We start from the raw sequence: 26,263 nt of genomic DNA on the forward strand, positions 1-26,263 counted from the left end.
ACTAAGCTGAAAAAGTAGAGACTGAATTAATAAATTCATCCCTTCAAGTTTGGTTACCTCAAAAGGAAAGAAATGATCATCATAGTTAGTAGTGAGAATTATCTGGATAATTATGACACTGGGCAGGGACTCTTTATGCCACTGTTGGTATCTGCTTTCCAGATGTTGCACAGAAATCCTTGGATGGGGAATGACTGAGAATTTTCCCGAACCTTCAGTAGCAAAAAGGAGGGGAAGAGCTCCCACATCTTCCAGTCTGGAAACGAACCATAAAAAGAGGCCAAGATTACTAAGAAGTACTTCTGTACTAACTGGTGATGTCAGAAGAGCTGCAATTCCAGATAACAATGAAGATTGTGCTTGACACCGTGTGGATATCACTGGTATTTAAGGCAGAAGGAACTCCAGGGTGGGCAGGCTGGAATTTCAGCTTGCTTTTGAGTCAACCATTACAATAGAAAATAACATCTCTCTCATAAATAAACCAGTCCCCAACATTGCTGCAGAAACATTGTGGCAGAATCTGGGAAAAGTTTTCTCAAAATAGCTAAGGAGTGCCAGCAGAAGCACATCATGGTAACATATGATTTGGCCTGTACAAAACCTGCACTTCTGATACAAGCAAGCACAGATTTGAAAGCTTGTTTATAATGCTTGTGGATTTCACACCTGCCTGGGATATTTCAAGGCAGTAAGAAAGTTTGATGAGGATTCTGGAGTCACCCGTTTCCTGGCAGAAGCGGGAATGCTTGCTAAATGATCACTTAATGGTTTCCTAACACCTGTGTAGAGTGGGCTAGTCTTTCGCAAACTGCAGACTGTTCAGTGGGAGTTGGAGTCTGAACAGGAGTAACAAGGACTCCTCCAACTGTGCTTGGTGGAGCTTCTCAGCCTGCTTGGAAAGGAGAGGGGAGGGGAAGCAGGTGCAAGGCCCAGTCCTTGACCCAGCGAGGAGGCATTGGGAGAAAAGGACTGTGTACTTGGAGGTGCTTCGCCATTCATTTGGCTCTTGAGCAGCCAAGGTCACCCTGAGGGTGGAGTGAGAAGTTTTACTGAAAGGAAGGGACTGACGGGACATTTCCCGTTTGGATTCAACTCTTTACATGAGCTCTTCGCCAGTCTGGGTTCCACTTTTTACAACTCTCTGTTCAGCTGCAGTAGAAGACTATTTTATCTTTTTTCAGCTGTGGTAGAAGGCTATCTTATCTCAATAAAAGAGCCACATTTCAAAGGATTGTTTTGAGTTTGGAACCAGGGGAAGGGACAAGCTCATGACAACGCCATCCAATGACAGCCGATGTGGAAGGGCACAACCATTCCTAGCTGCAGCTCTGGAGATCTTCCACTTCAGTGAATTCTGTTCAAGTTGTGACATCCCTTCTGAAATAACTGAGAAGCTTCATCGTTTATATGACACTGCTTCAATCTTTAGAAAGGAAGGATTGACTGAGGAAATGTTACAGTTCATCAATGATTTTCTGGTGTTTGTGGAATCCTAAAGAAAAAGCAAGTATGGTAAAATGGAACAGTACCAGTTTGCCTGCATCAAACTCACCCACTTCTTTCACAGGCCTTCCCACAGCATGCATGCCAGTAACCCCAGGATCTCCATACATCCCCTTGGATAGATGTCCAGGTTTTCTGCCTTAGTTCGCCTGGAGTAGGTGAGGTGGCTCCTCTGACTGTGAAAATGAAGGATGTGCACCCTGACATTGCAAATGACTTTGTTCAAGGGACTCCCTCTGCCCCTGCCTTGAACAGGAAAGAATTCCTCAAGAGCTGCTGTTTACATGATATTCAAACAGACAGTCAGTGCTAATGCTGCAAGTCATCTGACAGGAATTTTAGCACTCACCAATTCAACATCTGCCAGATAAAGATGAGCATGGAGCCATTTCATTAGAACAAGCATTTTGAGCAATATGTACAAAGAAGCTGGGCTCTGTGAACAGGAATACGTTACTGCTGAACTGCGATCTGCCAACATGAGGAAAGATCATGCACAGTTGAACAGCATCATTGTAAAGATTGAAGAAAATCTAAATCCATTTGATACAAACATCAAACTCTCATTGTTGTTCAACATTAGCTCTGGGAAAGCTGCATCAGCCACTACAGCTGATTTCCTGTTAAGCATATTCCATAAGGGGAATGAAGCTCGTGACAACTTCATTAAACAGTGCTGTGAGAATCCATTGCATTTCAACCAACCAATTACAAAGAGTAAAGTATGCACCTTAATTTCTGAAGGAGCAACATTCAGAAAAGGCAAAAAACTTGTATGCTTAAAACCAAGATGGAAACCAGCGGTAATGGGACCGCTGCATCTTGCACAGCCCCCCCCCCCCAAATATTGATATGCGGGAGTGTTGTTGGTGTCACATCCCTAGACCACAGTGCTTGGGGCACTGGAGGCATCTGTGGTGGATGCAACTGAGTTTGGGTTTCCATTAATCCACCCTCTGGTTTTTGTGGTGGACTGGCCTTGTCTGGGTCTCAGACTTGAAGGATGTGATTTTCTTTTCTTTTTACTTTAGGGTGGGGGTGGGGGGTTGCACTAATGCTCACTTTGCATGATTTCGTATTAGCGTAAGGGCACGTTAGTGGAAGTGGAACAAAACTGCCATGCATTCCTAAAAAATAATCCAATTCTGTCAGTGGGAGGGCAATGGAGGAAAAGATGGCTGATGCGTTGGGAAGCACAGATGGAGTGAATTTAACAAAATCCATACCTTCCTACCCAGTGCCTCTTTCTTTGTGTCACACAGATACGACTATCTTCTAATGAAGAATTCAGTTTTTATGGGAGGACACTGAAAGGTAGCCCTGACAGTCAGGAGCCATTTACCATAGACCACATGTTGATTGATGTCAGCTTCTTTCTTTATCTCCTTGGTCAGCCTCATCTCACATTTGGAGGTGTTGCAAGACACATTCTTGCAAAACTCTGCAACACAAGTGGCAGGGATATGCACACTGTCTTCCACAGGATGGTGGCTCCATCAATTAAAGACTGTGAACGGCACAGCAGGGCCAAAATTTGCCGCTGTGACCAGCAGTGCACAGTTTCTGGAGTAGAAATGAGATGACCTTCCACTTCCATTGAAGTGTTAAGGGATTATAATTTCAAAGAGGGTCTGATGCCATTTCTAGCAAAAGTGAGGCTATGAATGCCAGATGTCTTCTTTGTCCTAAGGTTTTACGTGTAACCCTAAAAGACGAGTACTCTGTGTTCCATACTGTCAGAAAAACCAACCTTCTGTTTCTGATTGATAAAGCAATTGCGAGAGGCCATGTATGAGGGAAAAGTTGGCTAGCTGCAGTACCCTGCCTGAAATTAATAGTGCCATTGAGAGCTACCTGTCACATGCAGCTAATGTGCCAAAGCCGCAGAGGGAAAAATATTGACAACTGACCAAGGCCAGAAGGAAGAGGGGATAAGGAGGAGGCAAGGAGCCCCTGTGTGTGAAGCTGTAGAATAGGCAGGAAGGTTTTGGCTTTGGTAAGACTATCTGAGGACAGGGCTAAGGTATGAGAAAAGTGCCAGCCTCTAAGATGAGCCAGCTATCTTTCATTTAAGGTCAAGCTGGAAAAATATTTAGCTTTCTTCCAGGGCTGAGAGAGGCTAGACCAAGTCTGAGAGGCATTATCTTGAAAATCTTATCACAACAACTTTAAGCAGGATGATATGGAGTGAGAAATCAATATGCGTGGGAGGTATTGATGGGTTGGTTAAGCCTTTCTCAACACACCATACAATTTATCTAATTAGCGATTAATTTGCATGCTGTTCGCATGTGGTCAGCCAGATTGAGGGAACTGAAATATGGAAACTCTGTTCATATGGCAAGCAGCCAGCGAATTTAAACCTGACCATGCTAAGCCTGCCACTTGCTGGGAGCTGGCCAAGTGCAGTGGTGCACTTGAAGGACTTCAGGTCCTCCCCACAATGGTATAAACTTGCAAGTATGCCATGTTTGGCATGGGAAGGATTCACACCCAGTCAAATTGGAAGAGGACCAGAGCACATGGCTGCACCCGCCCATGCAAGCAATTCCACTATGACTTGACTCCACTCTGAATACATCGGTTCACAGGATTTATATTTTCCACTTCTGCTGCGTGATTTGGATTATTGTGGCTGCTATAAATAGATGAGCATGAGATCAGTGTAAGTGGTTTTTAAATATTTTCCATATGATTAGTTGTGTCTGTCTTGGCTTGATATTGAGTGTAAAGTGGCATGGAAAAATAACAGAAATGCAGGTTGAGATTGGACATACTGCACATGATTCAAAGCAGAGTAAAGCATAAGTCCCATGGATTCTGGTTGGCTTCAGCACACACAGTGATAATTGCAGCTATTGTGTCAGAAGGATTTGACTCCAGTTCTTTGCAAACTTGAAGCGCATCCCTGTATCTTAGCATCTGAGCATCTCAACGGTCTTATTAGGCTGAACTTACTTCATTTCTCCTTACAAAGTGTTGCTGGCTAAATTGAATTTTATTCCTATTTTAGAAATCAGAGAGCTGTGCACTGCAAAATAATTCCAGGTCTTTGAGGTCTATACAAGATGTGTGCACAACTTATGGCAGAACTGCCATGCATTGTTAGGCATAGATAAGAAATGCATTTCAGTTCATTTTTGGCCAGAATTTATGCCATACAGAGCTGCCACAACTGTATTCAGAAGCCCATACACTTCCAGGATGTGACTGAGTCACATGATAGCAAACTACACATTTGATAAATGTGTACTTTTAGATAATGTGCACAAACACATTTTGGTCAACAAGAGAAAAATATGTTCACTTCTGAAACGATTCAGTGGAGGCATACATTTAGGGGGAAAATGCATGAAAACATGAATGAAACTTTTTGTAAACACGCACACACGCACCCAAGCTCACAATCTCATAGAGACGTGAGTTGGGATGAATGTCAGAGTCCAGACTAGAGAAACTTAGTGGGTTTTGCTAAATTGCTCATCCCTGTTACTTGTGTCTTCCTGTGTATTTTGCAATTCTGCCTGCTGCTTGCCCAGGTAGGTAGCAACAATGGGTGACTGACCAAGTCCCTGGCGAGCTTCTATTGCACCTGCTCAGTGGGCTGGGTTCAGCTTGCCAAGCCACGAGTGGGGAGTGATGAGTGCCCAGAGCTTTGCTTTCCCATATTCACCATATACTTTGATATGGGAGAGGAAAGAACTGGTCCTCCACTGTGCAGGGTCAAACCTGAGAATCAGCATGGGTTTCAGGCATCCCCGTGTCTCTGCTTGGTCAGCTCCATTCCTGATGTTCTTGCACCAGCAGCTCCAAGTTAAATGGCAGCCACACAAACAGATTTGGTGGAGGTGATTCCATTTAGTCCATTTTGTCCTCCCTTGCTGCACTGTATGCATGTAAAGACTATCCTGAAGGCACCAAGTTGATAGCTGGGCCTCCCAGCCTGTTGTGCCCTTGTGAACCAGCTACAATGATTGATGACATGCGCATCAGCGACAAAGGCACAGACAAGGATGGAATATTCATTGCCTCTGGAGGACCATTGCCTAATACAAGCAGATCTGCCAGCACCATCAGCTGACCGGGCTCAGGCAATGCCTGAAATACTTAATGGGGTGTTGGAAATGTGAAACAGTGAACAGTGATCATAGATGCACCAGAAGCCCTTTCATCAGCTTTGGCAAGCTTCCCTGGTCTGGTGCTCTCCAGATGTTTTGGACTTCATCTCTCATTGTCCTCAGCCAGCATGGTCAGGAATGGTGAGCATTGCAGGCCAAAACATCTGGGGAGCACCTGCCTGGGGAAGGCTGACCTAGGCAGTTGAAGATTAATTTGTGATGTTGCTGAAGTGCTTAGTGCTCCAGTTTCTTTCTTCGTACATATGAAGGAAAACTCCTCTTGACCCACAGTCCCTGAGGCAACTGACCCACTTCAGCTGTGCTGATAACTTTCTGCCCTAACCTCTAGCCCACCCCAGTATTAAATTCCAGCTTCTGCAGATGCCCTTCACTGTTCCAGCCTCCCGACACCCCATATTTCAGCTCATGGCACGCAAAGGTGACAGCATCTTTTAGTTTGGCCCTCTTCGTAACTTATATAACCAGTTCTATAAGTTTCCTCCGTTCTCCTAGAGTTATACTCATATGGCATTGCCCCAGCTTTCAAACTATTCAGTTATGCAGGAGAAAGGGAAATCCCTTGCAATTTGGGGCTAGACTGGCTCCCAGACCAAGCCTAGATTGGCTCCTAGATGATGTCAACAGAGTGGGACCCTTACACAAAGCTCCACAAAGCTCCTATGATGTCATTGATACCACATGGCTTAGCTTTTTATTCCATGCAAAGAATAGAGAGAGTCAAAGAGAGTCAATGTGAGAACATCTTGTCCAAACAAGACCCACACACTGCACTACTCTGCACAGAACGTGACTCAGTGGGTGTTTGCAGGAGCTGGTTCCTGCAAGGGTGCAGTCGGAGTGGAAAGGAGCCCCATTCCACAGATGCTTCAGGAGCCAGTCTGCACGTCGCAGCCAAGTCAGGCTGCTTGTTCCTTGCCTCAGTCATGTCCTGACTGGGGCATAGTTCCCATGATCCATGCTTAGTCAAAGCTTCAACTGAAATAAAACACTCCCTTGAAGTATGAAGTGCATTTGCCTGAACTGACCTAGTATCTTGTTATTGCAAAGGTAGGAACTAAAGATCAGCAGTGAGAGAAAAGGTTCCAGATTCAGTTTCTGGCCTCTCCAGGTAAGGCTAGAACTGGCAGAATCCTGTTCTGAAAATCTGGAGAGTCACTGTTAGAATACAACTGCTTCCTATATCTCTACATTTTGGTGATCTACAAATCACCGGGGAAAATTTGGAAATGTCAGAATGTCAGTGACTGGCTCCTAGCAAGACCCATCAATTGCTCAGACACTTATTGACTGATTGCGTGATTTGATTTGTACCCCACTTTTCTATCAAGGAAATGGCACTCAAGGCGGCACTTCCTGGACATACCCGGAACGTACAGCTCCGGAGCCTGTCCCACAGTCAGTTGTGTCTATCATTCAGGAGACAGACGATTTCTTCGAACGTTTACACCCTGGCCATTTGCCTTGTGTCTTCAGTGCATCATAAGAGGTGGAGAATTCAAGCAAGAGCAAAAACAATGCCCCATGGGCTCTTGTTTCCTTTTTTACTGCTTTCATTCCCCCTCCACCATCCAAGGGCACAGAAGCTCAAGAGGCCTCCCGCCCTGCTTTCCTGAGCCCACTGAGGGATACCAGCGCATTGCGCCAGAGTGAAGCAGTTGTCCTCCATGCCGTGAACAGATGCTTTCAAAGCCAGGCCCAAGTGTCAGAGCTCCCTGCATTCCAGAGAGAAGCGGCATTTCTCAGGCACCCGATATCCTTGCAGCCATGAAGCAGCTGTTCTGACTGGGGTGCTTGAAAGTCTTTGTTCCATACAACAATAAGGAATGCTGACTTGATCATTCCAAATATCTTTATGGCAGTTCTGGATTTGTTTTTTGGGTTCCCCACCCACTTCAAAAACCTCATGCAGGTGATAAGTTCAACAGCAGAGAAATGATTTAGTATAGAATCATTTAGTATAGAATCAAGGGCAAATCTGTCACTTTCAGCTTCCCTCATTTTCTTGTTTTTCCAGTCTTAAATTCGATTTCTCCAGGATTTTGAGACGTCTTTAAAATTCTGAATGAGAATCAGTAGGCATTTTTGTGCGCACTTCTCCAAAGATACACATTTTGTACAGAATGTTTCCTATTATACACATTTTTTCAAGCACAGTTGCTAATGTGGTTCATTTCTGTACATAATTTTCATGAATATACACATTTCTATGGACTTTCCACCACTATGCACGTTTCCGCATGCTTTCTCCATTGCAATGTTTTGAGAAGAGTGAAGAAATGTGAATAACTGAATACGCATTGGTTTGAAAGTGCAGAAGCAACTCTGAATTTTTCTCCTATTCCTAACAGAGAAAGATGCTGAATAACAAGCTAGGGGAGTCTCTTTGTATCCGGCAAAGTACTTAGGGACTATTTACCCTGGTCCACATTGGCAAGGTGTTATTTAGAAGTACTTGACGTGAAAGCAACATTGGAACTTAGGAATCTGCTGTTTACCTCTCCAGTCTAGGGCTACCTACCGTCACTGGCAGTTGATTTTCAGCAGCATTTCACATCACCAACTATTTGATCAATTTTTTAACAGGAAATGTCAGAGAATGAGGCCATCTGCATGCAAAACATGCTCTGCTCAACTCACTAAAGGTTGTCCACAGCCTTGAAAATGCATAATGAGATGCCTTTCAATTGCCTCAGTATGGCCACAGGTGTGTCCCACGCTGGGTAGCTTTGTGTATCTCGACCCAATGGAAACACTGCTTTGGAAATGGACCCACCATTTTTTCTAGCCATAAAAGAAGAGAATGCACCATTGATCTTTAAGTACTGGCATGAGCTCCTTCTAAAAGAGCACTCCATTACATGCAGATTGATTGGTTTTCATGCAGAAAAAAATTTATCTGTTCCTGTGAAGCACAATGACATCACAGCAGGTGAGCCAATGGTCACCTGAAGGTGTCAGACTTGCATTGACTCACCACTTCCAAGAATTACAAAGACTTGTTAAGAGATAAGAGCACTTATGATCACTGATCCAGTTTTATCGGCTTTTACAGCTCATGGGTGGTGGGACAGCAAAATAAATATAGTGTAATTCTATCAAGAACTTAATTCAGTTCCTAAATTAAGAAATACCACACAAGAAGTTATGAAATCAAGCCTTCCTTGAAGCCCTTCCCACTGCTCCCAGATTAGTAAGGACAGACTGCAAAGTGCAATATTTGTAAAGATGGGCTCACAATTTTATTCATTAATTCACATAAATCATGGCTGGCTCCTGAGTTGCAATTCCAGTTAAACAGCAAGGATCCACATATATTAATACCCTCACAGGCACAGTCTGGGCCTTAGATTGTATTATTTCAGGTCAATAAGGATGTTGGTGCCAGCTAAAGTCAAGCCTGACCCAGCTACAGCAACATCCCACAGTCAAAAGTCTATCTGGTTTTTTCTTTTTCAAGTCAGCATCTCTTAAATTGTTTCCTTTCTGCTGAACACAAACTGTTGTATTCTCATTGAATGAAAACCAACCCATCTGTATGTAATGGAGCATCCTTTTAGAAGAGGTTCATGTCATTATTTAAAGATGGCAAGAGCATTCTCCTCTTCCTCTGCTAGGGAACAAAAAGGTGTGTGTCTTTAAAATTTCCAGCATGTGGCCAGATTTCAGTCATCTCAAAGCAGTGCTTCCAGTGGACTGTGATACACAAAGCTACCCAGTATGGTTCATCATCAAAGCAGAGCCCCCCTCCAGAGAATTTAAAGAACCAAACACATATTCTTCTGGGACAAATGAAGGCACCATGCAGGGAGAGCTGAATAGATCCATAGGCAGAAAGGGGCTGCTAACATCCGGCTGCTGAAATCTGAAGGGGGGAGTAGGAGGTCACTATTAGTTTCCCCCGTTTTGCTGACTATGGAGCAATTAGCAGATAATAATTCAAGAGTACTCAAAGGCAAAGCTGAAGGTCTATTTTTGGGACAAGAGGGATTAACAGCAAGGTCAAGTGTTGCACTGACATGGCTCAGTTCATTTGTACCATAAACCAAGAATTGTGTAGGTGGAATTACCTGAAGCAGATTTCTAACGAAATATAAAATGTGCTTTTTTTCCAACCCACAATGCAAGGATGCCATAAAGGTTGGCCAAGTGCTCATATGGATTGACCACTGCCTTGTGAACCCCATAAGATGCCCTCCTTATCATGGCCAGAGTGCAAAGACTGATACTAATTGGCCAGACCAATATACTTTGTGCTAATTACGGGCTAGGCAGCTAGGGAGGAATGAGAGCACAGGAAATGTCTGGGTGAGAGAGCTGTGGGGAAGTCCGTCACCTGGGACAGGCCTATGACATCGGAATTGCCTTCAGAGACACACTAGAGAAGCCCCTTTGGCCAAGAGAAGAAGCGGCTTTGACATATATTTCAGGCTTTTACATGCATCTCCTGTGGGATTTGGGGCAAATCTTTCTCTGTCTGTGGTCTTTTCCCAAGGTGCTGCTGTAATGAAAAAACAAACAAACAAACAACCCAACTCTAATAATAGTCGCCAATGGCATACATTTCCATGGCAACATTTCAGTCCTCAGCTCAGAGAGATTCTGCCCAGGAGGTCAGCTCCACAGTCATCTTCAGCACCAGGCATCTATCTGATCAAGTCAACCACGCTCTTTCCACAGACAGACACAGGCATGAAGACAACGTGTCACTTCTGTGAGGCCAGAGGAGCTGCCAAGCTTCATTTTGATTCATTGCTAAACATACTTTGCCCTGTTCACTCCCTCTCATGCAAACATGAATGGGAGTGCTTTTGTCCAGGCGAGTTTACACAATCCTGAGCTGGGGATGCTGATTTAAAAATGTGCATTTTTTAAAAAATGCAAACCAAAATGCCTACTTTCCCCATTCAAACAACAAGAAAAGCTTGCAACTGGGAATGCAAATGGCAATGGAATTGAAGCAGACTGAGCTCCGAGATGGACCTCAGAGAATCTCAACAGGGTTAAGAGTTGCCAATTCTCCTGTCTCTAGAGTTGACTCATAAACACAGAGAGGGTTCCAGGGCTGGTGGTACTGATGTCCGATCTGCACAGTTTGGTTATCACTCAGAATGTCATTTCCATGATGACTTGGTGCCACTTTTGTTGCCCTGTTCTGAGTGGCTTTACCACATTCTGCTTCTGCATCATGGGAAGACAAAACGTTGCTAGAGGTGGTTGATGTGAAGTGTGTCCAGGAATAACACCATAGTATAATACTAACAATGTCACTTGGAAAAAGCTCTGGGTCCCAAAGATTCAGCAAAATTGGTGGCGACAGAAAGCTAGTTTCCTAAAGATGGAACTTTTAGTCAGTGCAACGTCACAATGAACATACAAAAGCATGGCCTCTTCATCATGAGTTGCATACATAACTTTGTATAATATGGATTCCAGCCCATACTTTACTGCTAATAGGACTTCTAACTTATTTGTGTAAGCAAAAAGAATTATCTCAGAGGTCATGCCTCTTTTTGAAACATGCTACATAAAGCATTGTTGTGGTAACTCTAAGGAAAGCACTCTAAGGAAAGTTTCAAGCACACTATAGCACTTGAAAACTATAATTTTCATTCTTCTACTCCTTCAGGATGTCTCCCCAATAAAAACTTACAAGTTGCTTCTGGAAAATTCGCCTTCAGTTGCAAGCTCTACACCTGTCTCTGTATGAAAGTGTACCTTGACCTCTAAGAGGCTTGGGCCAGGAGCTGCAAGCCCCAAGCACAGGCTGGCCATGCACATCTCTCTATATCCCAAGCAGCCTGAGACAGTGTGCAGTGTCTTCAGCTAATGCAGACAGCGGCACTGCTAGGCCTGGTCCTTCTGCTCGTAGTCCTGTAAGTCCCCCAGATGACACTGCCTTCTCCGTGGCCATTGCTGCAAGGGTGTTCTGTGTGTTTGTTTCAAAAACATTTTTCTGAGTTGTTGCAAAGTACCCAGGCAGTCATACCCACCAGTTTCTTGTCCCCCTAGGCCCAGACGGACTCTGGGAAATAAAAATACTGTAGCTTTGTTGCAAAGGTCCTCCTGCGAAAATGGGTTCAATAGGCATGGAGGCAGTGGCTGCTGCTGCTGATCTTGCTCCTGGTGGCCTGTGAACTGTTGAGGTGGATCAGCCAAGAAAAACCACAGAGGGGATCCAGTCTTCCTTTCCTACTTGTCAGGATGTTTAGCCCACATGTTCAGATGTGCAGAGCTGTGCCCAAGCTTTGAACAGAGAAGAAAAAGGGACCATTCCATCCCTTCCCTCCTCTAGTTAAGCAGCGGGAAGGAAGAAAGGGCAAAAGCATGGGCTCCATTTGCTTTGCTCTTCCTGAGCTACCAGTGGAGGGAAGGGATCAAAGGGTCCCCACATACTTTTTCCCTTGGGGAAAAGCAAGCAAGAGAAGATGGTGGCACATGGGGACAGGTGGCTGTGCAGCCCCTCTGAGGGACCTCTGTCAGAGCCCCCCTAAACCCGGATCAAAAGTGACGACTAGATTTGCCTGTAAAGGTAGCAGCAGTAGAGCAGATTAAAGTCTTCGTAGGAAAGGTGTATTAAGCAGTCTTTAGTAATTGTAAGTTGTAAGTCAGGCTTTTGCAAAAGAGGCGGGGAGGGGGGCACTGCGTTAAGCAGCAAATTGACGGACTGCTTTCTTATTAACCCTCCTGTCTCCTTTGAAGCGTTTGCCTTTAATTAATCCATAATCAATCCCTTACAATAAAGACAACTGTGTAAGGCCGTAACAGAGGCACTCAGATCCTACTCTAACACCATTATGTATGTAACATTGTCTATGCACATAGTTTTAAATACAGGTCCTGAAGAGAGCCTCATACTCTCAAATCACATTGATTTGGGGGAATCTGTTCTGTTTGTTCTCCTATTCTTTCTCTCCCACAGATAACATTGTATAAACCTACCACAAAGCTAACTTCTAATTGATCTGCTGTTTGCTTTAAAAGTCCAAAAGCAAATAAGCAGAAGGCAAGTGAGAGAATTCCCATGGCTGAAGATTAAAAAGGAGAATGAAAAAGAGGGACGGAAGCATCAAAGGACCCCCCCCCCCCGCTGCTTTCCTCACAAAAAGTTATTGCATGGTCGTCTCTAAAATGTAGAAATTTTATTCATCTTTGAATTTGGCTGTGGCGTTAACATACTAGAGCATTTATTGAAAATGATTATGCTACAAAATCCTCTTTAAAGATCGATTTGCAATGATAATTTTCTGACCTTGATGTCCGGACATGCAATCTGCTCGGTGGTTACTGATCAAACAGAAGCAAATGCCTTCAAGAAGAGAGGGAGGGGTGTAGAAAATTGTAGCTTTGAGACTGGGTTTACCAAAAAAAGTGGGGGGTTAGATAATTTGCCAACAGGGAAAACAGCCCTAGATTTAGTAATTAACTTCTGCAAGTTAATCTTGAACTCCATCTTTCAGAAGCTCGGGAGCTGGACAAAGGCTTGACATTGAACTACTGCCACTTAACAGGTGGGAAACTGTGCAAGTTTTCCTGGTGTGCTTATAAAGGGAATTATGCCTCCATCTGCATTTTGTAGATAATCCATGTATTTTCTGCATCTTGAAAATTCATCTCGTATGAATTCTATTGGAGGGCATTCACACCCCAGTATGCAAATAATGTAGAGTATTGAACAGTTGCTGAGTTGCTTTGAGCGATACTACATACGGACTGCCATTCTTCTCTGCTGTTGTCTATACTGGGCTGGGTGGGGGTGCTTTTAGATGGGTAACAACTCCATAATGAGGCCTCTGTTTTGCTCCATTTTCCCTGAGCAGCTGGGAGCTCAACCCAAGCTTATTAAGGTCAGATTTCTTTAGAGGAGAGAAGAAACGAATATTATAGAGCAGCCTTCTGCAACCTTGGGTCTTCCAGACATGTTTGGATGGCAGCACCCAAAATCCCCATTCAGTGGCTCTGCTGGATGGGAATTCTGGGAGTTGTAGTCCAAATGGCTCTGAAGGCCACCAGGTTGGGGAAGGCTATTATAGAGGCATGGGAGTTTGTTTAGGTATTTACAGAATAAGTCAGAATGGATATTAGTACAGATAGTTACAGGAACAGATATCTGCATCAGCCTCACTAAATGATCTCATACCACTAAATACCAATTTCATTGGCGTCCCCAAAGATTATTGGGGCCACATTTTGGAAGGTCACAACTTTTCTCCATGAGGACAGGCCTTACATAACAGTTATCTTCACCTTCTATTTGATTTCTTTTCTTTCCATTTCACTTTTTTCTCCTCCTCCTCCTCCTCCTCCTCCTCCTCCTCCTCCTCATTGAAGGATCAGTGCCCTCTGCATCATTCAGTGTATTTAATTTGCAATCATAGAAGAGTAGAGTTGGAAGGGGCCATCGGGTCCAACCCCCTGCTGTTGCAGGACACCGGTTCACACCATCCCAATCAGATGGTTGCCCAGTTTTGCCTTGAATACCTCTAGTGTGGGGGAGCCCACCACCTCTCCAGGCAGCTGGTTCCACTATCATATCACTCGGACAGTGTGGAAACTTTTCCTGATATCTAGCCTGAATCTGGGTTGTCACAACTTGAGTTGATTATGTTTAACAAGGTTAAGAAGGGTCTTTGGGGTAGGGGAGCAAAGGTGGAATAGTTCATAAGCGGTGTCACAGCGGGTAGTTCTACTCCAAATTACAAATCCAGAGGAAGCACTCGACTCTGTCCGAGTGCCACCACAAATTTCCTTGTGCTACTATAATCTGGTGCATGTGCAAAGCAAGTAGCATGTGTCCGTGTAACAAGAAAAAGAACCACTTGGCCGCCAGAATTTGGTGGCATGGTGAAACCTGTTTTGCCGCCACATCACCAAATTTTAATTCTGAATCACCACTTGCCTCTGCTGTGCTAGCAAGCACTAGTCATGTTGCCCATGCTCTGGGTGCCCATGATTTAGGCTACAGTAACATCATTGGCACTAGTGCTAGTGCTAGGATGCTGTTGGATGCTGCCCACTGATTGCCAGAGTGAAAATGGATGTTTTCCAGGGGCTTCCTATGCTGGCTGTTCCAGCAGCACATACTCTGCATCTTCCACATTACTTACACAGACTAACCCTATACTTGAAACTCCCATGTATAATTTCCAGAAGATCCTCTACAAAATCTACATCCTACATAGGTTACGCTAGTGAAATGTCCATTTGGGATAAATCCAGGGAATGGTTTTCCCTGGGATGTATCTTGTCTGAAAGGCTCCATTTTTAAAAAATGGACTCCAGTGATACCATGCTTTTGGCAAGTGAAATCTTGAGTTTATTGAAGTAGGGTGATGCTGCAGATGACTGCATGTTGGATTCTTTCAGAAAGCTTCCCTTGCCATGATCACAGTACCCCATAACTAGAGAATCAGTGGTGCAGCATCAATGTAACTCATGCTGTTTTTCCCCTTCCTCCTTTCCCTATTCTTGCCATTTGGAGAATTAGCCACTGTTTATGTTGTGTTTCCACACTGCCATTTTCTCTTAACTGTGTCTCACTCCAAACCATTCCACTAACCATTATTGCATACAAGATCTCATGCTTCTTCCCCTCCATCCTCTCCTTTTCTCCCCTCTCACATAGGAATTCTCCAATAATACTTTGCTTTTCTGAACTAAGATCAATATGGCTACACTGGCTGATGATGGCTAGTCCCCATCCACAGTTCACAGAGCCAGAATTGTTACAGACTGTGCTTTGAAGCTAACCCATGGCTAGCCATAATACTAACCACAGTTCTTGTTCTAAAGGAACAGGAGAGGCAAATTCATGTATCGGTGGGAAGGAAAGGAAAGAGGACAGAAAGTGAGAACCTGTAGGTGATCCTGATTTTCTAAGTGTGGTTAGACAATGGCAATGCTTCAGATCTGTTGCTGCATAGTAGCTGATGGGGAAAGCAAGATGGTCTGTATCTGGCTTCAGATGTGCTGAATTTTTCCATGAAGCAATGACTCTTGCTAAAGAACATGTGATCTGAGGCTGATCCTATGCTGCCCCACACTCCGCATGATAAAACTAGCTTCAGCTTAACACACCATTAACACACCATGAAATTATCTGAATTTATTTATGGCTAGATACCACAAATGTCCAACCTTCTCTGGAGTGATGGACTACTCTGGAATTGAGAGAGCATGATAAAAATAGAAGGCTCTTCAAACTGCATGATCTCTTGTCCTAAGGCTGTCCCATTGCAACATGCACATGGAAATCAAGGCTGTACCTGGGACAGTCTGGTAGCTAGAGCACTCCCTCACCTGGTCCCTAGCATAAGAATCAGGTTTAGCTCAGGGGTTAGGCTTAGCTTGAGTTACTCTCCAGACCAAAGAAGGCTGTAGCTAAATCTGAACACCAGCCAGCACAGCTTGCTAACCTCCTGACATTAGCCTCCAGTTTACAATATGTACAAGAACAAACAATTTTAACCAACTACATTTCAGTCTTATGAAATATTCCCAACTGTGCGATTTGTCCTACTGCTGAGTTCAGCTAATAGCCTTGATAAAGGTGTGAACATCATTGCATTATCCATCTCATTTAGGAGAAACTGCGCGGCATGAAAATCAGAGCGGCCCTACATAAGCCCATTAAAAAAACTTACTCTATTATTTCTCAAAGGTGTAATTAAATTTAATTGTCAATTACCAAGCCAACACCAATACAAACTAATGCCTGAGCTGTGGATCCTTGAATTCTGCCACTGAAGTGTCAAAAAAGCCAGTTTTCTGCTCAGGGTTCTTTCTAATGGGGCTGCCACACACATTCCAAGTTCAGGGGAGGAAAGAAGCAATTAGCTTGGCATAGGTGTGCTTGGGTGGCAGATAGCTACTTACTTCCTATTTGACGTTACTGTTGAACATCACTTCATCATATCCTACATTTTAAGCTCCTTGATTTCCCTCTGGTCATCTAGTCTGATCTCATGTTATAGACACAGAGACAGATAAGATGCCTCCGGAAGCCCCTGCTCAGTTAGCTACAGAATGTTTTAGCTCCTCTGCTTCTGCTTATTTTTAGTTATTGTTCTACAATGCAGTGAATCTATACAGAATACCCAGAAAGGAGAAAAACTGTGTTACCTCTTACTGCTCCCCTGTGAGATAAACCTAATACCTAAATCCTAAGAAAGGAGGAAGGTCAGGAGAAGGTCCTGTTTCAAATTAAATATATATATCTATTGCTCCACAACCTATTTATTTATTTGATTTATACTCTGCTTTCCTACCAAACAGCACTCTAGGCAGCTTACAAATACAATTTAAAATAGATTAAAATAATAAAACACATCAAAATACAACAAAAAAGCAGCAGTTACATAATAAAAATAGTAGCCAAAGGGTTGAAGATTGGTGGAGAGGTAGCAAAGCTAGGCTCCCTCAGGATAGGGATCCATGTAGAGGAAATTACAGCTGGGCCAGGGAAACACCTGAACTATGAGCCTGAGACTACAGTGGGTGGGTTAATCCATCCAACACAGGCTGGAAACATATACCCTGTCCCTTTTGACAAAAAAGGAGTATCTATATTTTGCTTGGATCAAGCTTCAATTTGTTAGCACTGATCCAGTCCATTACTAACATCAGGCATTAATTTAGAACCAGGACGGCATCCCTGGATTTAGATGGAAAGGAAAGTTAGAGTTGGGTGTCATCAGCATGCTGATGGCATTGAACCCCAAAACTCTAGGCAATCTCTCCTGGCACTTTATCTATTAAATAGCATGGGGAATAGGATGCACCCTTGACAGACAGCACAAGCCAACTGTAGTGGCATTCAACAGGAATCACCCCGCACCATCTTCTGAGCTCACTCCTGCAAGAAGGGGTAGAGCTGCCATAAGAACAATGCTTCCCAGTTCCATCTCAGACAAATGCCTCAGAAGGATACCATGGTCAATTGTACCAAGGGCTGCTAAAATTTCAGCAGAACTAGTAGACACATCTGGCCAGTTCCCAGCAGAAATCACCCACCAATGCAATTAAAGCACTTTCTGTTCCATAACCACGCCTGAAGCCAGACTGAAATGGATCTAGATAATCTATTTCATTCAAAAATCTCTGAGCTGGAAAGCTATCCTATGTTCTTGCACCTTGCCAAAGGATGGAATATTGGAGATTAGCCAGAAATTATCCAGCACAGAGGAGCTCAGGGAAGTTTTTTCAAAAACAAAACAAGGACAAAAAATCTTACCACCACTTTCTTGATGCAAGATGGAACAATCTTAATATAAAGAAGTGTTTGTTGCTGCCTTACATTCTCAGCCAGTTCCCTGCCACCCGGGCTGCTTTTATAAGTCAGGAAAGGCAAAGGTCCAGCACAAAAGCCAAAGTCGAGTGGTGCACCTTGTCTTCTTGTGGACCAGAGTGGCAACAGGTCTCTGACCACATGAAAAAGCTCTGCTGAGTGACTGTGTGCAGACACCGTGGTGGTGAGGTATGATTTCTTCGCTGCCCCGAGTGGCACAGAGTAGCTTTCTAATAAGCTGTACCACATTTGATCAATTCATGCTGAGCTTTTTCCCAACACTGTTCTGGTTGATTCCCCACTCATGCCATCAGTTACAGCATGCTTAAAAGCCTGGTAGCTGCTTGGACACCACTCCACGAGAGAGGATGTTCTGGAGCAACCATGTGGACGGCTCTGGCAATTTGTTCCAGAGATCAGCGTGGGCTTCAACAGACTCACCTGCCAACGTGACAGGAAATTCCAAGGAACTATTAGAAAGCCATCCAGATCCACCAGTCTCTTGGGGCAGACTCTTTCAGTTGGTCCCCTATCTGTGCAGAGGCTCTGAGTCCCAGAGCATCTCATCCCCTCCCGTTTGGTTTAGCTTTCTCTATGTCAGAGGAACTACAGAAAATTCTTCCATGCCCAGATCCTATCTTACACGGAAAACCAGATCCATAATGTGTCCAGCTGGAGTGGTACAGCTAGATGTAATTAGGACAATATAATATTAGACTTAATGCATAAAATCCAGTTTTAGACATATTTGTTAATTCTGTCCTAATTTAATAAATGTTTTAATTTAGATAATATTAAAAGATCCCTTATTTATCCACCAATAAGTGTTCCTTACTTAGATAATGTTTCATATGGTAGTTCTAGCAGCAATGACTACAGTCATTATAAGGTCAACCTTTTCTTTGCTTTCTGATGTTTCCCCTTTGCCATTCCAGTTTTTAAATAGACTTTAATTAAACCAACAGCCTTGACCATCTCTTTGTTCTCAAAATACCATGGATGACTGACAGCTCAATGAGAACATCTAAGAACTGATTCTATTTTACATTACTTTATTATCACTCCAAGCAGCCCCATTTGAACAAAAAGAAAAATATCCCCAAAGTTTCAAATCTTTGCAATTTTTAAAGTTATTATTTCATTGGAAAATATTTCATCTATCCTGTATTTTGCCATTTGCAGCCCGGATAACCTTTTCCCTGTATTGTGGTATTGATAAGTTTTCCAGATAATGAGTAACAGCTTCGTGTTTGGAAGGTTTTATTACATTTTGAGTATTTCTCAAGTATTCTCAGCACCTTTTTTTTTTTTTTGCCTCTTTCCTCAGAAGTAAGTCCAACTATGTTCAGTGGGGATTATTCCCAGGTAAAGACTGATCTTACCGTTTCATCCTTGTTCAATACATTAATGACTGCATGTTCAACTGGAATATATTTTTTAAAAAGATAAATCAACAAAAACTGAACTGGCTTAAAAGAATTGTTCTGCTGGATCAGGCCAAGGTCTGCCCAGTCCAGGATTCTGCCTTCACTCATGGTGAGCCAGGCATTTCTGGCCAACCCACAAGCAGGGCACAAAGTCAAGAGCATCGGCTGAGACTTATCTCCAACATGAGGTGCTCAGAGACCTCCTGACTCTGAAGAATGGTTGGTTGATTTGTATCAATTCAAATGCAGTGAATTCTTTTGGTTCCCTGGATGACAGTGATACCTTTCTCCCAGGTCCCAGTTTCCTGAACCAGAAACAATCCCCTCAACCCTTTAGTAATCAGATAAGTCTGCATTTCAAGTCTCCATCCTCTTCCAACTCTCCAATACCAAGGCAGCCAAAACCCTCCACATTCTTAGTCAAAAGCTCCTTATGTCCGTCCACTTCCTCATTCATCCATATATACCCAACGATTTTCATCCTCAGTTTGTCTCCCTTCAAAGAGTTGACCATTATCTGACACCACTTCAAGCAGAGGACTGTTCTCTGTAAATTAGGACACATGGCCACCTTACAGAGAGGCAGTGCCAAGCTGCTAGTGAGAAAGAGGTTCCACTCTTCTTGAGACTGCCTGTTACTGCCTCTCCACCACAAATGATTAGCAAAATAAAATAAAATCAGAAGGTGGCAATGAAGAGAGAGGGGTGTGGGCTGGTAGGCTACAGACAAGAGATGAACCCCAGTATGAGGTGATGAATTCCAAAGGAACCCAGGGTCAGCTGTTGGGGTGAAGGTCCCCAAAGCGAAGGAGTTTATATTCCAGATTGCCCCACCTCAAAATTCACTTCCTAGCACCACCAGTGCCAGTCAGGTCATTCTGTGGGTATTTTTCCACCTCTGCCAGTCATTTCATTACCTGCTTTATCAGAGCCATAGTCCTGCATAGCACATATGGACTCAACCAAAGCATAATTATTTATTAACATATATGCATCTCTCCCTGCCATCCATGGCAGTTGTCGGATGTGCTCAATGTGGCGTGCACATTGTCTCTCTCCCTATCCAGAGTAAAAGAAAACATATAACTGGGAAAGCTTTTTTTAGAATGAAAACAATCATAAGATCAGCTCCTCCTAAACGTTTACCTTGGAATTGACTTGGGGTGGGGATGAGGGATCGGGGGACTGGCCAGGGTCTTTCCCCTCCAATCTTTAAAGGATTCCCAGCTGTTCTGAGCAGTGTTTTATGCCCAAAACACTAGTGGTAGTCCATAAGCTTAGAATGAACAATGAATTCTCATTGTTCATGATGAGGAAAATGTTATAATCAAAACAACACTAAGATGACACGGAACAGGCTGCAGTGAGACAAATTTCTTTTCTTTCTTTGTTTCTTTCTTTTTTAATCCAAGGCCTATGATGTTAGCTAGATAAAGTTCTGGTAACTGCGCCGCCTTCTCTTCACACCAACTGAGTTCTAATAATTGGGTGCTGTCTCCGGTGTTCATCATCTCTCTGCTCCCTGAAAGAAGTGCTGCAATTAGCAGGCATCACCCTGTAATAAAGCCTTTAATATCCACCCTGTAATAAAGCCTTTAATATCCACTTTCACGGCTCATATTACAGTCATTCAGGCCTGTCCCCTTTCCAGGAGGCTTGACAAGTGCCCGGATGGCCTGCGGGAGCCAGAGAAAGGCACATAAAAACAGAGCTGGCGATTGAGGAAACGTCCCCTACCCCACCCCTCTTCCTACCGCAATCTTCATGCTGGATCCTGGCCAGACATCTGCTGCAGCGTGTTCTCCGAAAATGGGCCCTTTCTCCTCCTCAGCTCTGAGCGGGGTTGAAATATCTTCCCTTCGCATGGCAGAGCAGCTGCTTCAGTTGGAAATGTGCTCCAGACCATCAAATCTAGGAGCAGCCCATTTAGGCCGGGCCCTCATCACCAGCACCAAGTTGTCATCGAAGTGCTACCTGCGGCATCTTCTCCTGAGAGAGCAGGACTTAAGCATTTGTAAGAGAACTTTACCCTGGAAACTCGGGACAGTGTGCAAAATGCAGCGTAATCGACAGGGGCATGTGGGCAGTGTTGGATACTGCTCATAGGATCTATTTCTGCATTTGTGTCTACAAATGTAAATCAGCATAAGCAAAATTCTATGTCTGTTCATGCCTTCTTTTTTTTTTGATGATCCATTTCCTCCTTTTTGGCAATGTGTAATCAGCCACTCTAGCAGACATACTCTGAACCCCCTGTCTAGAACTCACAGACCCTTCGATTTTATTTATCCAAGTTGGTTAAAGGCTGGCAGGCAGATCATATTAAAGCCATTGCAAAGAAAACAAAGGAAGATGGAACATCCTTCTTCTACCTGCTGGTATCTAATATATCTCTGTTAAATCGACAGTGGACATTTGGGGAAAAGATTATGGTGTGGCATGGAAGGGGAAAAGCTTCATCCTATTGAGTGTGTAAGGACTCAGCTAACTCCATATGGTGCCCCAAAGGGTGGAACAAATAGGAAGCAACCACCATGACATGGGCATACGGTTGGTAGCTAGTTGTAGACTTGACAGGAAATGATCCCTAAAAGACAGAGACCGTGTTTTACCAAACTCTTCCATACACCACAAGATGGAGTTGACTTGGTCCGCTTACCAGGCTGTCATCAGGAGACTCCAGATGTGGTTCTTGATGCCCTGATGGTGGGAGAAAAGGCTGTCCAGGCTTCTCCCACCAATTTCTTCCCCTGCCTGCAGTAATGGGCAAACACCCAATAATGGGGAAGGGCCGATAAAGAGACTAGGGGAAGAACCTGAAGGAGAGGCCCCAGACATCTGGGACAGCAGAACTCATGTAACAATGCAGGGAATATCACCCACGTAACTGCTTATTACAAGACCTTAGAAGAGAACGAGGAGGAGAAACCCAGCAGTCAAGCATCCTATAGAAGATCTGGGCCTGGTTGGATCCCATTTTAATTTTTCCTATCTGTGTTTTTAATCAGGGTATTGATGAGGAAGTTACCTCCAGGAGTCTTCTGAAGTGTGAGCCTCAAAACCACTTAACAATTTGACCATCCACACATTACAAAGACACAGATCCAATTCCTGCCAATTTTCTAAACTCGTTTTAAAATGTAACTGTTAAGAGTTCAAGAACATAAGAAAGAGGAAGATGCTCCAGGCATGCATCCTCTTGCCAAAGCTATCCCATTAGACCTGCAGAGAGGGGAAACAATTGACAATTTCTTTGTGCACTCAAAACAGACGTTATTGGCTGTTGTCGGGGTCAGAATTCTGGTTGAACCATTGATCTGACCTCATAATATGTTCTTTGTAGTTTCTGCTTGCTGTGTTTCCTCTCCAAACATAAAGCTAATGTGGCAGCCAGCAGCTTTCTCTCAAACTGTGCAATGTCTGGTGCCAAAGCCCAAGGAAGCACAAATGTAGCTTCCTATCCAGACCCGTACTGGAAAATTGTATCACCTACATGTACCTGAGTGAGCTGCTCTGCTCTTTATCTCTGGCGTGGAGAGCCCATCAGCTACAACCTCAGATGGGGCATCCTGGTGCTTACATGGGGCAGCTGAGTCCATGCGCTGCACACACCCCTTCTGCTTTCCACCCTAGCTGCTGCTGGAGCTTTGTACCTCAGGGATTTGGTGGACTCTAGTTGGCCAAAATGGCTGCCATGGGATTATACAGATCTTCCCTGTTGGGCGAAAGGAAAAGAGCACAAAGGGAGTGAAAAGAAATCTGTATGTGGGGACTGGACAGTTCAGTTCAGAGAGACTTTGATTGCCATTCTCAATGTGCCAAAGATTTTGGAATGAGGGAACGTTTGGCAGGAAGGGAAAGTCCAATGAAAGGATCAGAAGGCTGAAGCAGGTGTGCAGAAGCCCAAAGAGGGCAACTAGTCAAGTCAGTCTTTACATATAAAGAGTCCATAGAAGCCCAAGGCCTCCATAGAAGTCAGGCCTTTTAAAGGAGGTATTCATGGCATGGCATAAATCTGTAAGGACTGTGTTGTTCTGCACTGTAAGGAACATCAAGGAGAAACTGCTATCCGGCAGATAATACTAGAAGAAGAGAACCCTGAGGATTATTCTTCTGGTATCTAGTTACAGAAGGGCACTGTGGGTGTGAGGGAACAAGCAAGGTTTCAGACAAATAGTGCTGACACAGCATCATTTCTTCCAAAAGCAAGCACCTGCTCCCTGGAGCTCCACAAGGCTTCCACCCAACCAGCTGCAAAAGTCAGGCCTAACTACACAGTGACTCCCAAACAGCTTCTCCAGCTCCTCTCTGAGTGTGCAACAGGTACTAGTGCAATCGTCACCCACTATCAATGTGCATTGACAAACCTGGGCTTTATGACCTTTGAAACTGCCCATCCAATTGGACTCCTTTCTCACCAGTGTCGCATGCACTGAGCCTCCAGGTTGTTTGGGGGTTTTGAATAGCAAATGCATGCGGGATGGAATGGCCGGAAAGCCATCTTAAGCTGGGACTGGATTTTCCACAGCACATGCATAAAGGATTCAGGGATGAAGCCCCGGGAACCAAGCTGCTGCAGGGGCTGGGCCCATCTCCTTTATCACTCAGACTAAGCCTAGTTCTCTGAGATGAATAAAGCAATTAGATGGTCAAAACTGAAAGACAAGGAGCTGTCCAGGATCAGAAGATCAGGAATGGAATCCTTGGTGTAATGCAGGGGTCTCAAACTCAACTTACCTGGGGGCCGCTGGAAGTAGAGGCTGGGTGAGGCTGGGCCGCATCGAGTATTCCACAAAAAACGGATTTCAAGTATTCCAAAAAAAGTACAACTGATCCAATCTTCTCAATCTTTACTAATAACAATTCGGAACATGAACGGTTCTTCAGAACATAGGCTTCTCTTACTTCCTCCTACTCCTTGCTGCCAGAGACCTGACAGCGCTTCCTCTTACACAGCTCAGCCACATTTAAAGGCCGCAGGGCCCCTGCCCCGTGGCCCGCCCGTCCCAGCACGCAGCTTAGAGGGAATATTGTGCCCAGGGTAACGACTCACGCAGGTGCGTGTGAGAAAAACACTATCACTAAACTTTGATATCAAGTGGGGGCCACAAAATATCATCCCACGGGCCACAATTGGCAAGTTTGAGACCCCTGGTATAATGGGAACAACCTATGAGATAGATAAAGATTATTTTCCAGGACAGCTGTTTTCACACACATCTTATATGTGAGGGACATAAAATAGGTTGCAGCTGTAAGAGTCAAAGCAAAGGCAGGGATTTCAACTGGGAGTTGCTGGTCTCTCTTCAGGCAGCACCACTGCTATGGCCACATGAGCCTTGGCAAAGGCGGCTTCTGCTCTCTCAGTTTGAAAAGCTAGGTAAGCAACTTGGTAACATCTATGAGAGGGCCCTGGCCAGGTCTACATCAGAAGGTGCCCCACATGCAGTGGAAAGATGCCTGGGTTGTTTTGCCATGATTGCAAGGGGGGACTGGCCACTTTGGACGGGGCGTCTTTTGGGTCAGTCTGTTTGTGCACTGTGCTGGGGCCGATTCTGATATTGGCAGGCAGCTCATGCAGACTGGGAAGCCAGACTCCCAGAGACCGCTATGGCAATGCCAAGGCCCCTGGTTCCCCCATGGCTTCCAGGCCATCTCCCCACTGGGCATTGTGAAGGGCACCTTCCAAGTTACAAACCTGATTTGTCCAGCACTGCTCCTGAGTGAGATTGTGCAGGGAGGGAGGCTGATTAGGCCAGCTGCCTCCCACCTAGAGAGCGAGGAGGGGAGGGGAGGGGGTTGCCATTCCATCCAAGTTGAGGATGCCTTGGGACTTTGTGAACCACAGGGCAGCCACTTAAAATAGCCAAAAAAGAGGAAAGGTACCATCAAAAAAGAAGGCACTAATGCATGTAAAATTTCAGTATGTTAATATGTATACACAGATGCAAATTTAGAAATGATTGCTCCAATTTAAACAGAAATGTAGTACCTGTCACCTCCATGTGAAAGGCGGTGACCAGGGGACCCATGCCTGGTCAGCCTGGTGCCTGGCACTGTTCACTGTTCTTACGGTTCTTTATTTTTAAACTGGACTTTGACAGGACAGTCCTTCAAATGGAGAAGGCTTTGTGCGGGGGGAAGGGGAAGCATTTCAGGGCATGACCGATCAGAATTGAGGAGCACCAGCAGGACAGGAGCGGTGCCCGAGAACAGGTGGGAAGCAGAGGATGGGATGCATCCAGGGCCAGACAAGGACTTGGGCTTTTACGTGGAATTGAGAGATGCTGCAAAAGCAGAGGAGGTGGCCTTGGGCCAAGAACAAGGGGCATGAGCAAAGCTGCCTCAAGGCTACTGAGTGGGACCCAACCCACCTTCTGTGAGTGCCGAACTCCTCGCAAATTTTTCAAAGCAAAAATCCCTGTATGTACTAGCCCTGTATGGGGTTGAAGTTCCTTAATGTGTTTTATTACAAATGCTCCATAATAAGGTAATTACGGTGGAAATAATAAATGTGTCAGTCCTTCAAGAAATATTTTTACTTAGCACGTGGGGGAAAGGAGCCTGGGCCATTGTTTTTCGAGTGCGCGAGTGTTACTGTACATATTAATTAACTGAGTAAAAAGCTTCACCACCCCATGGCATCTACATTATTTATGAACATCTCGGGGCGGCAGTAACTTATGCACTCTCCTGCTCAATTCATCGTTGTTTTTTATTTAACTTTGTTTTCTCCTTTAGATGAGTTGCTGTGCCACGCATGCATTTTGGCACTTCGGAGCAGCAATTCAACCCAATCTTGCTCTGCTTTATTAAATCAGGCATCAGAAGGTAAAGAGAAGTCCAAGCAGTTATTATAAAAGGTGGGGTGTGTCGAGGGAGGGAAAATCTGGGGTGTTGTTCCTACA

Source organism: Varanus komodoensis, unplaced genomic scaffold (assembly GCF_004798865.1).
Source record: "Varanus komodoensis strain SLA01 unplaced genomic scaffold, ASM479886v1 scaffold96, whole genome shotgun sequence".
NCBI lineage: Eukaryota > Metazoa > Chordata > Lepidosauria > Squamata > Varanidae > Varanus > Varanus komodoensis.